The sequence below is a fragment of the Brassica napus genome, chromosome C2 (genome assembly GCF_020379485.1).
Source record: "Brassica napus cultivar Da-Ae chromosome C2, Da-Ae, whole genome shotgun sequence".
Lineage (NCBI taxonomy): Eukaryota > Viridiplantae > Streptophyta > Magnoliopsida > Brassicales > Brassicaceae > Brassica > Brassica napus.
The window spans coordinates 47,482,521-47,491,809 of record NC_063445.1 but is presented as its reverse complement, the minus strand read 5'-3'; positions in this window follow the sequence as shown (position 1 = coordinate 47,491,809).

Here is a 9,289-nt window from a genome sequence, read left to right as displayed (position 1 = left end):
TGCTTAAGGAGAAGAAAGCCAGGAAGGCCAAATCTTCGGAGGTGCGTCGTCTTCAGCATCCGGAACAGGGATTTAGCCTCTGCGATGATTGAGGGCGGGATGGCCATGGTTCAGTCATTCCAGAGTGAGACTCCTCCGACCTTAGAGGCCGAAGAGGCCCGACTGTCAGGCTGCAAGGGAGATTTGGCAGTCGTGGATGGAGATTTCGATCTCATCCTAGCTGACCTGAAATCCGCGTGCTTTCTTCCGACGTGTTCAGAAGGCCTAGAGGGGAAAGATCCGGTGCTCGGAGAAGGCAGAGGTGATGCGGCTCCAGGCTTGGACGAAGCGACGGGTGAAGAGGGAGCGTGAGCTCTGAGGATGACTTTGGTTAGATCTCTTGCGGGAGATTTTTTTTTTTTTAATATTTGATGTTTCGGCCTTAAAGGGCCTCATTTCGTGTTTCGGGACTGGCCGTATGTGGCTTCAATCCCTGCCGCTCTGCGGCTTTCTTTTTATGACAAGATGGTTGAGTTGCATTTTTCATAAGCTTACGTATGGCGTGGAAGAAGGGTGATGAGTTGTCGTCTCATATCCTTCTTCGATATGAAATGTTTTGTTCGAGATCTGTTTCGAGAGTTTTTCCGCGAGATATCGACTTCGCGGGATATCTGAAGATGTCGGATATAAACATAGAGACATGGTTTTGGGATCTCGTATCTTTTGGATATCATGCCTTGAGATGTTAGAGACCATGCGCTGGGTTTAAGGCAAGACCTAGGTTTACTTTCGGTTTTAAGATTTTATGCGGTGACTAGCCGGCTATCGATTTATCTGTCACGATTTTAACCTGATTCGTACCGATTTAAAGTCCGCGATAGGTTCTTGGCTTATATGACTTGTTAGATATGAATCGAGCATCTCTCTGGAGACAATTTTTAAGCCAACCGGAAGTGCTGGACCAAAATTTCGGGTTTCTTTTATAGCGCTATTATCCTTGTGTCGGATGTACGAGAGTCATCTTTGTGAGATGGCTATGTGTGTTTAGGACGTTCAAGAGTTCGATGTGATCAGCACCGGACTTGGCGGCAAATGCGGTCGTTTAGAATTTTTACGCAAGATATGTATTAAAATGTTCATCATTTTTTTGACGGAGTGTCCGTTTTCGTCGTTCGGAAGAAGTAACCCTCGAGGCATCTCTCGCGATGTCTCGCGATGCCAAAGGCTGCTTCTCCCTAATGGCTAATTTATTTTCGAATATCGAAAATGTTTTGCGGATAAAAAATAATTTGCTTGGTTAAGATATGTCAGAAACATCGAAGGCGTGGTCGGATGTTTTCGAGTTTGAGAGTATACGAGTATACGTATCCACTCCCCCCCCCCCTTTTTAATGAGGGGGGACGGCTGAATTTGTCTTTCGACAAACTGCCTACGTACTCCTTATGGAGATCAAGCCATCTCGTAGTTCGGTCATTGTGAGTTGGTTTGTTTAATGATAGTATTTTTTGAGATGCATCGCGTTCCAGGTCCTTGGAATTTTTACGCCTTGCATGTTGGTTATTTTGTAGGAGCCCGGTCGGACGACTTTTTCGATTTTATAGGGTCCTTCCCAGTTTATCTCCGAGTTTTCCCGCGTTTCGTTCAGCGGTGTTTTGGAAGACTTTGCGAAGGACCAGATCTCCTTGATTAAATCTGCGATTCCGTACGTTGGAATTGTAGTACTTTGCGGCTGCATGTTGGTAATTTTGGATTCGGATGAGTGCTCGATCTCGGCGCTCGTTAATGAGATCGAGATCATCGAGGAGCAATGCGTTGTTGAGCTCCTCTCGTTCGGGAAGTAATCTTCTTCGAACACCGGGGAACTCTAATTCTGCAGGAATCATGCATTCCGTTCCGTACACCTTAGCGAAAGGGGTTTCTCCGGTTGCTCGCCTCGGGGTGGTATGGTAGGACCAGAGGACTCCCTCGAGTTCGTCGGCCCACCTGCCTTTTTTGGCCTCTAAGCGTTTCTTCAGTCCGTCGAAAATGGTTTTATTAATCGTTTCAGCTTGTCCGTTACACTGCAGATACCTGGGCGTCGACTTGTTAAGTCGTATCTTCCATTTTTTGCAGAACGCCTCGAACCGGGTGGAGATAAACTGAGAACCGTTATCCGTTACGATTTTGTAAGGAACTCCATGCCTACAGATGATGTTTCTCCATACGAAACTTTCGACATATTTTATACTCGCGTACGAATCTGCCTCTACCCATTTTGAAAAGAAATCGGGAGGACTAAAAGGAAACACTTTTGCTTTGAATTATGAATAGGACCGACGATGTCCATGGCCCAGCGCATAAAAGGATACGGCTATGTGATGGAGGAGAGAACTTCGGCTGGTTGTCGGATGGTTGGAGCATGCCTTTGGTATTTTTCGCATTTTCGTGCGAACTTCCCGCAATCTCCGATCATCGTTGGCCATTAGTATCCATGGCGTTTGATCTTCACTGCCAACGATCTTCCGCTGGAATGGTTGCCACAGGACCCAGAATGTACTTCTTCCATCACTTTTCTTGCTTTTTCCCCTTCCAGGCACATCATGAGTGGTCCGGAGAATCTTCATTTGTAAATTTCACCGTCCACTGTTACGTAGCTCGCTGCCTGTGTTCGGACTTTGCGGGATGCCCATTTCTCGGTTGGCAGGTGTCCGTTGATAATGTAGTCTCGAATTGTCTGCAGCCATGGGGTATCGCAGCCGTAATCAGATTGCTCCGATTGCAGTTGTATCGTAACTTTTTCTTCTTCGTCATCTTGACCTTCTATGTGGTTGGCGACGATTGGTGGTCCGATGCTCGTATGTTCGATGAACTTGACCGGAATTACCCTTTTAAGTCCTGGGTCAGAACTTGATGCTTAGGCCGCGAGAGCACCTGCCTGGACGTTTTCGGAACGGGGAATTCGTGTGACGGCAAAACAGTCAAACTTTTGAGCTAGTTTTTGGACCAGTTTGAGGTACGCGTCCATCCGTTCGTCCCTGGTTTCATACTCTCCGCTGAACTGACTTGCCACTAACTGGGAGTCGCAGTAAGCGTGGATGTTTCGTATCTTCAAGCCATGATCCGAACGCTGCCCTGCGATGAGTGTTTCGTATTCGACCTCGTTATTTGAGGCGTGGAATTCCAGCCTGAATGATTGCTCCAAGATCTTGCTCGTCGGAGATGTGAGGCGAATTCCGATGCCTGATCCCTGCTTGGACGAGGATCCGTCGACGTGCAGGAGGCAAGTGGAACTTGTGATTTTGCGCTTGTTCTCGGTCGGTACTCGATATCGTACTCGCTCAATTCGACCACCCATTTGGCCAACCGGCCCGATTGACTCGGGCTATGCAGAATCGTCTGTAGGGGAAAAGTCGTGAGTACGACGATCGTGTGGGATTGGAAATATGGTCTTAGTTTTCGGGCTGATGTTACGACTGCGCATGCTAATTTTTTCATTAGCGGGTATCTAGATTCGGCATCCAGCAAGGTTTTGCTTATATAGAAAATAGGTTTCTGTTCGCCGCGTTCTTCCCTGATCAGCACGCCGCTCACAGCTGTTGCCGATACAGCGATGTACAAGAACAAAGGTTCCCCCTCCACGGGTTTTACGAGGACTGGAGGGGAAGCTAAATACCGCTTAAGCTGTTGGAAAGCGTTTTCGCATTCTTCCGACCATTCGAATTTTTTATCTCCGCGTAAGACATCGTAGAAGGGCAGGCATTTGTCCGTTGATCGTGAAATAAACCGGTTAAGTGCCGCGACTCTACCGGTCAGCCTTTGGACTTTCCGCTTATTCTTCGGTGAAGCCATCTCGATCAGTGCATTGATCTGTTTTGGATTAGCTTCGATGCCGTGGAATGTGACTAGGTAGCCGAGGAATTCCCCTGATGCAACGGTAAACCTGCATTTTGTCGGGTTGAGCATGGGAATTTAGCTGCGCGAAACATTCCTCGAGATGTGAAACGTGATCCTTTGCTTAGAGGGATTTGACGAGCATGTAGTCGACATAAACCTCCATCGTTTTACCGAGTTGTTTGAAGAACATACGGTTCACGAGTCGTTGGAAAGTTGCGCAAGCGTTTTTGAGGCCGAAGGGCATTACCTTGTAGCAATAGGTTCCGCGATCGGTAATGAACGCAGTCTTCTCGCGATCGTCAAGGTTCATCATAATTTGATTGTAACCTGAGAAGGCGTCCATGAAAGACAGAAGTTCGTTACCCGCCGTTGCTTCTACTAATCGATCGATATGTGGCAGAAGGAAACTATCCTTTGGACAGGCCTTGTTTAGGTCGGTAAAATCCACGCAAACTCGCTATTTTCCGTTTTTCTTTTTGACTTCCTCACTTCCGTTATTGGCCCGACTTTAAGCAATTTTTCGACCTCGTCGTTTACCGCGGAAGCCCGTTCAGGTCCTAGCTTCCGCCTTTTTTGTTTGACGGGTTTGAAGGTCGGATCGATATTTAATTCGTGACACGTTACGTTAATGTCTATCCCTGGCATATCTTTCGCAGCCCATGTGAAAGTACTGAGGTTCTTTTTTAGACAGGTTATGAGCTCTGTCCTCAAAGGCTCGCGGAGATTGGCTCCGATCTCGATGCATCGTTCCGGAGATGCTTCGTCGAGACAGACTGTGACCACAGGTTTGCAAGTTGGTTCGCGTTTTTCTTCTAGGGCCGTAATGTTACGAGACTGCCAGAAGAGTTCCGCCAAATCTTGACTTCGCGAATCCTTGTTGGAGATCTTTTTCTCCATTTTTCTACGAGTGGTCTGGTCTTTTTCATTTTTGTTCTGCGGTGTAACACACCTGTGATACTCTTGGGTTTCCCCATATTACCTCGACTCCGTTAGGGGTTGGAAACTTGAGGCAAAGATGGTACGTTGATGGGATGGCACGCATGGTGTTCAACCATGGCGTTCCCATGATAACGTTGTAAGATGCGGGACGGTCAACGACTAGAAACTCTGTGACTCTTGTCACGGTTCCGGCTTTGACTGCGAGATTAATCGACCCGTAGGCCAGGGTCGTTTCTCCCAAAAGTCCCAGTAGTGTGCTAGGGTATTTCACGATTTTGGATTGATCGATCCCCATTTTCTCGAGAGTATCTTTGAAGATGATATCGGCCGAACTTCTGGTGTCGATTAGTACCCTAGCGACGTCGACATCTCGGATCGTCAGTTCGATAACAAGGAGATCATTTCGAGGTTTGGCTCGATCGACCGTTGCTCCCCCCTTGAACGAGATGACGTTCGCGCACGTCGAATCTTGCATATCGCTCATGATCGTTGAGTGGCTTTTGCGTAGATCCCCCTCCTTCTAGCGCCAAACTGTGGGAAACGAAATTGGCACTGTTGATTTCCGTTTAAATAAGGAAACTAGGAAAGCCCTCATTTCCTAGAGGTCCCGGATATCTGCTAATACCACACGCCAAGCAATCAGAACACAAGAATAACAACGATAAAGTATAAGAAATCGAAAAGAGAGCAAAGTAGATCTTATTCCGAATTCGCGTTTGGGCGTTACAACAAGGTAAGAGCCTGGGCTACGAGAGCTGTCGGCGAGATTCCTAGTTCTAAAACCCTAAGATGGCAATAACCTAGTTGAGTCGCAGCTCGAATAACAAAAACGGAAATATGTCTAATTGCTCTAAGTGCTAAGTTTGCTCTGAGAAAAGTCTTTTTCATGCTTCTCGCCTAGGACTCCTTATATACTGGCTCCTAGGTCGGTTTGCGCTTTTTCTCTTCTGTCCTTAAACCGTCATAGCGTAAAAATGGAGATATTCCATTTTTCCGATCTTAGTAATTATCTTCAAAATTTCGTATTTATCCGCGGAAATTTGACATTTATCTTTCCTTGCGAACCAAGCGTAAACCGTCATGTGGCTTACGGGCTGTTGGTTAAGAAATCGTAAGTTGGGCCTCGACTCATGTCTTAGGTCCCTATGGGCCGTCTTCTGACTCGAAGCGTTTATTACGGCTTCTTTCGATAAAGAAGAACTTTCCGTGGTTTTTACGGTAAAGTTTGATCGATGACTTAGAATGGCGAGAAACGTGATATGGGTTCGCTACGGTCTTCGGGAGATAGCATCGAAGGGTAGACGAGAATGCATGGACTAATGTTGTATTGAATTTTCAGAAGAGCTCGGTCGCTTCGTAGCGACCGAGCGGAACAAACGTTCGGTCGCTACGTAGCGACCGAGCTTCGGCGCGAGCTCGGTCGCTACGTAGCGACCGAGCTTAGCGACCGAGCGGAACGAACGCTCGGTCACTATGTAGCGACCGAGCTTCGGCTCGAGCTCGGTCGCTACGTAGCGACCGAGCTTTGGCTCGAGCTCGGTCGCTACGTAGCGATCGAGCGGAACACGCGTTCGGTCGCTGCGTAGCGACCCTTTTCGAGCTCTTGTCCGATGTCTCGTGTTTCCTCCGCAAAGCTTTTCGTAAGAAAGAATCTATTTCGAAAAAGTATTTGTCGAAGAATGTTTTTCTTTTTCTTCTTCGGACGTTTTGAACGTTAACTTCGTCGTAACTGTTTTTGACCCCAACACCAGGTTTAAGAGGGCTCGTGGCCTGAAGTAGTTCTCTCTGGTTGGCGCGAGACCTGATGGAGAAACACTCGATGCTTCGGTGGGAATCAACACCGGCTTGTCGGTGGCAGGTCCTTTGGGCTTGGCGTGAACAGATTATCGCTCTGAAGTCTCCTTTTCTGGTTCTTTTTAGGCCTTGGCCGTGTTTGAACCTGGAGGAGAGTCGATTTCCCCGAGTTAGACAGGGGTCTAATGGATATTCCAAGGCTTGTGGCTTGTTTAGGTCGATTGACCTAGGGAGATTCAGGATCCTGGCCTTGCATGTCGATGGATTGTAAGAATCGTAGGTTTGGCTGGTAAAGATCACTTGTATCAGTTGAAATCTGCTGTAGGTGATCTGTTGCCCCGCTCGGAAGCAGGAATTCTTGGTCTCGGATTCACATTGCAGTGATAAGCGAGATCCGTCTTCTTGGCGCAGGACCCCTATGGCACATAGCTACATATTTCCTGGGTCCGAATGGCACATGACAGGGGAACGGAAGCGAATTATCGATTTACTTCCTGCTTATGTGCCCCATGATTGGATATCGGCTGGGGAATGATCTTCTGAAGAACCTACACCCTGACTCTAGGATGGAGAAGTTCCATACTAGGTAGTAGTCGAGTGAAGACCGCGATTTTTTTCATTCCTTATTCTGGAGGAACGAGACCCTTTGTTGAGGCGTGGAGGCCGAATCTTCGTCGTACTCCCCCGAAGTATCGATGTACATCGTGTAAGAACTCGTAGTCCCCGGTGATTCTTCGTTGGAATCTAAGGCTCTCAAGGGCTTCATGTTCTGATCCTGTTGGACCTGTAGAATTATCCTTGGGACCCTGGAGGTTTCGAGGAATTAGTGCTCTGACACGGGAGGATCTATAGATATTAAAATCGTAGGTGAATCTTTGCTTTGCACTCTGTCCTCCCGAGATGGACCACTTTTGATGTCGATTGGGGTAGACCCTTCTGAAACGTGGAGGTTCCCGGATGTTGGCGAGCTCCTCTTTCTACCTTGCCAATAACCTTTGTACCTCTGGCGTATGGAGCAATATTTTTGCTTTTTGCACCAGGACGGCACTCCCTGTGTGCTTCTATTCTTTCAGGTAAAGCAATAGTACTTCTCCGTCCCTAGGCTTGGAGAGTATGGGTCGACGTGGTCTCATGTGATTTTGGACCCAGATTGGTCCATAGGCAAGGATTCACCTGGGTTTGGAGTCGGAATCCGTTGTTTGGATAGCAGGGGTTGGCGTATTCTATCGCGTATTCAGGAGATGATTGATTATCCACAAATATTGATTTTCTCATATTCTTTGGATTTCCTTCTTTGCAGGCGTCGTTCGATGACTCATTCTAGCTGCTCTCTGCCCCCGCTTGGGTGAGCCACTCTCAGCGTTTCACGATGTCGTTTCACGTCCAGTCTGCTCTCTGCTTCCCCTTGGGTGAGCCACTCTCAGTGTTTTCTGGACGTCATTCGATGACTCGTCGCCTCGTCTTGAATCTCCTTTTCCACGGGCATGTTGATGGGAGTTGTTGATGTGTGTAGCTCCGTGGGTTAACGCTTAGCGCATCTTCCCCTGCTTTCCTCGTGGTCGTGTCTTCCTCAGAGGTATATCAGGGTACATGGCCAAGAAAAGCGGTAGTAAGGTGGTCGTAACCCTGGATCCGGAACCTGGAAGCTGGGATCCGGAACCTGGAAGCTGGAACCCGGAACCCAGAGGTTTGGCTTTTCCTTTTGGATGAATAGCAGCGGGAACATGTGTTCTCCGGCTTCTTTTACTCCCATTTGCTCCAAATGAGTAGAGGGTATGAAGACCAGCATTCCTTGATGTAGTATTAACATTTTCCCTGGCTCCTTTGCAGGAGGTAGAGCAGCAGTGTTCGCGGCACTTAGGCAGGGTTTCTTCGCGGAACAACTCCAATGGAATTCGACGAGTACTCAAAGGCGTTCTATCCACCGAGCTATCAGGCTTATCTAGGATTCCACTACAACTTAGATTCTAGAACCTAAAGAGAAAGGTGGTTCTCCAGTTACCTCTTAGTGGTTGTCTGGTATGCCTACAATATTTCCAGGAACTCCTCTTCTGACTCCTCCAGTCTAGAAGCGTTGATGGCGTTTAGGGCTTGCTATATTGCTGCCAATTGATTACCCGTTGATATTGATGTTGGTGATGACTGCTCACGTCAGGCCCAAAGGTTGTAGAGGCTTGATATATAGTTATGACCCGGAACCAGCAGGAACCAAAGATTGTAGAGGTCGGCTTTGAGGTTGGGACTCGGAACCGGCATGAACCAACGACTGTAGAGGTCAGACTAGTTGTTTAAGCCTGGGACCAGCAGGAACCAAAGACTGTAGAGGTCTGACTTGTGGTTTAGGCCCGGGACCAGCAGGGACTAGTAGGAACTAGTAGGTAATTCCCTTATTGGATCTTGCTACTGATGTTAGAATGGTGCTACCCTCCCATGGGGAGGTGTTTCCAGCCGTACGAACCATGGGTCCAGTGAGAAGAAGTTGTTTCTTGCCCCCCGGTGGCAGGGGTTGAGAGATTTTGCAGGAATAGATGTAATGTCTCTTCCGCATATCACATTATCACGTAGTATATGACTGCCCCTCCTTCTAGCGCCAAACTGTTAGGGTATTTTTGTGTACAAGCGATCCGTGCTCAGCTCTACGGAATGATAGGAGGAAGGAGACATGTCGTTGAGTGTACTCTCCTGCTTCGGTAGTTGATAAACA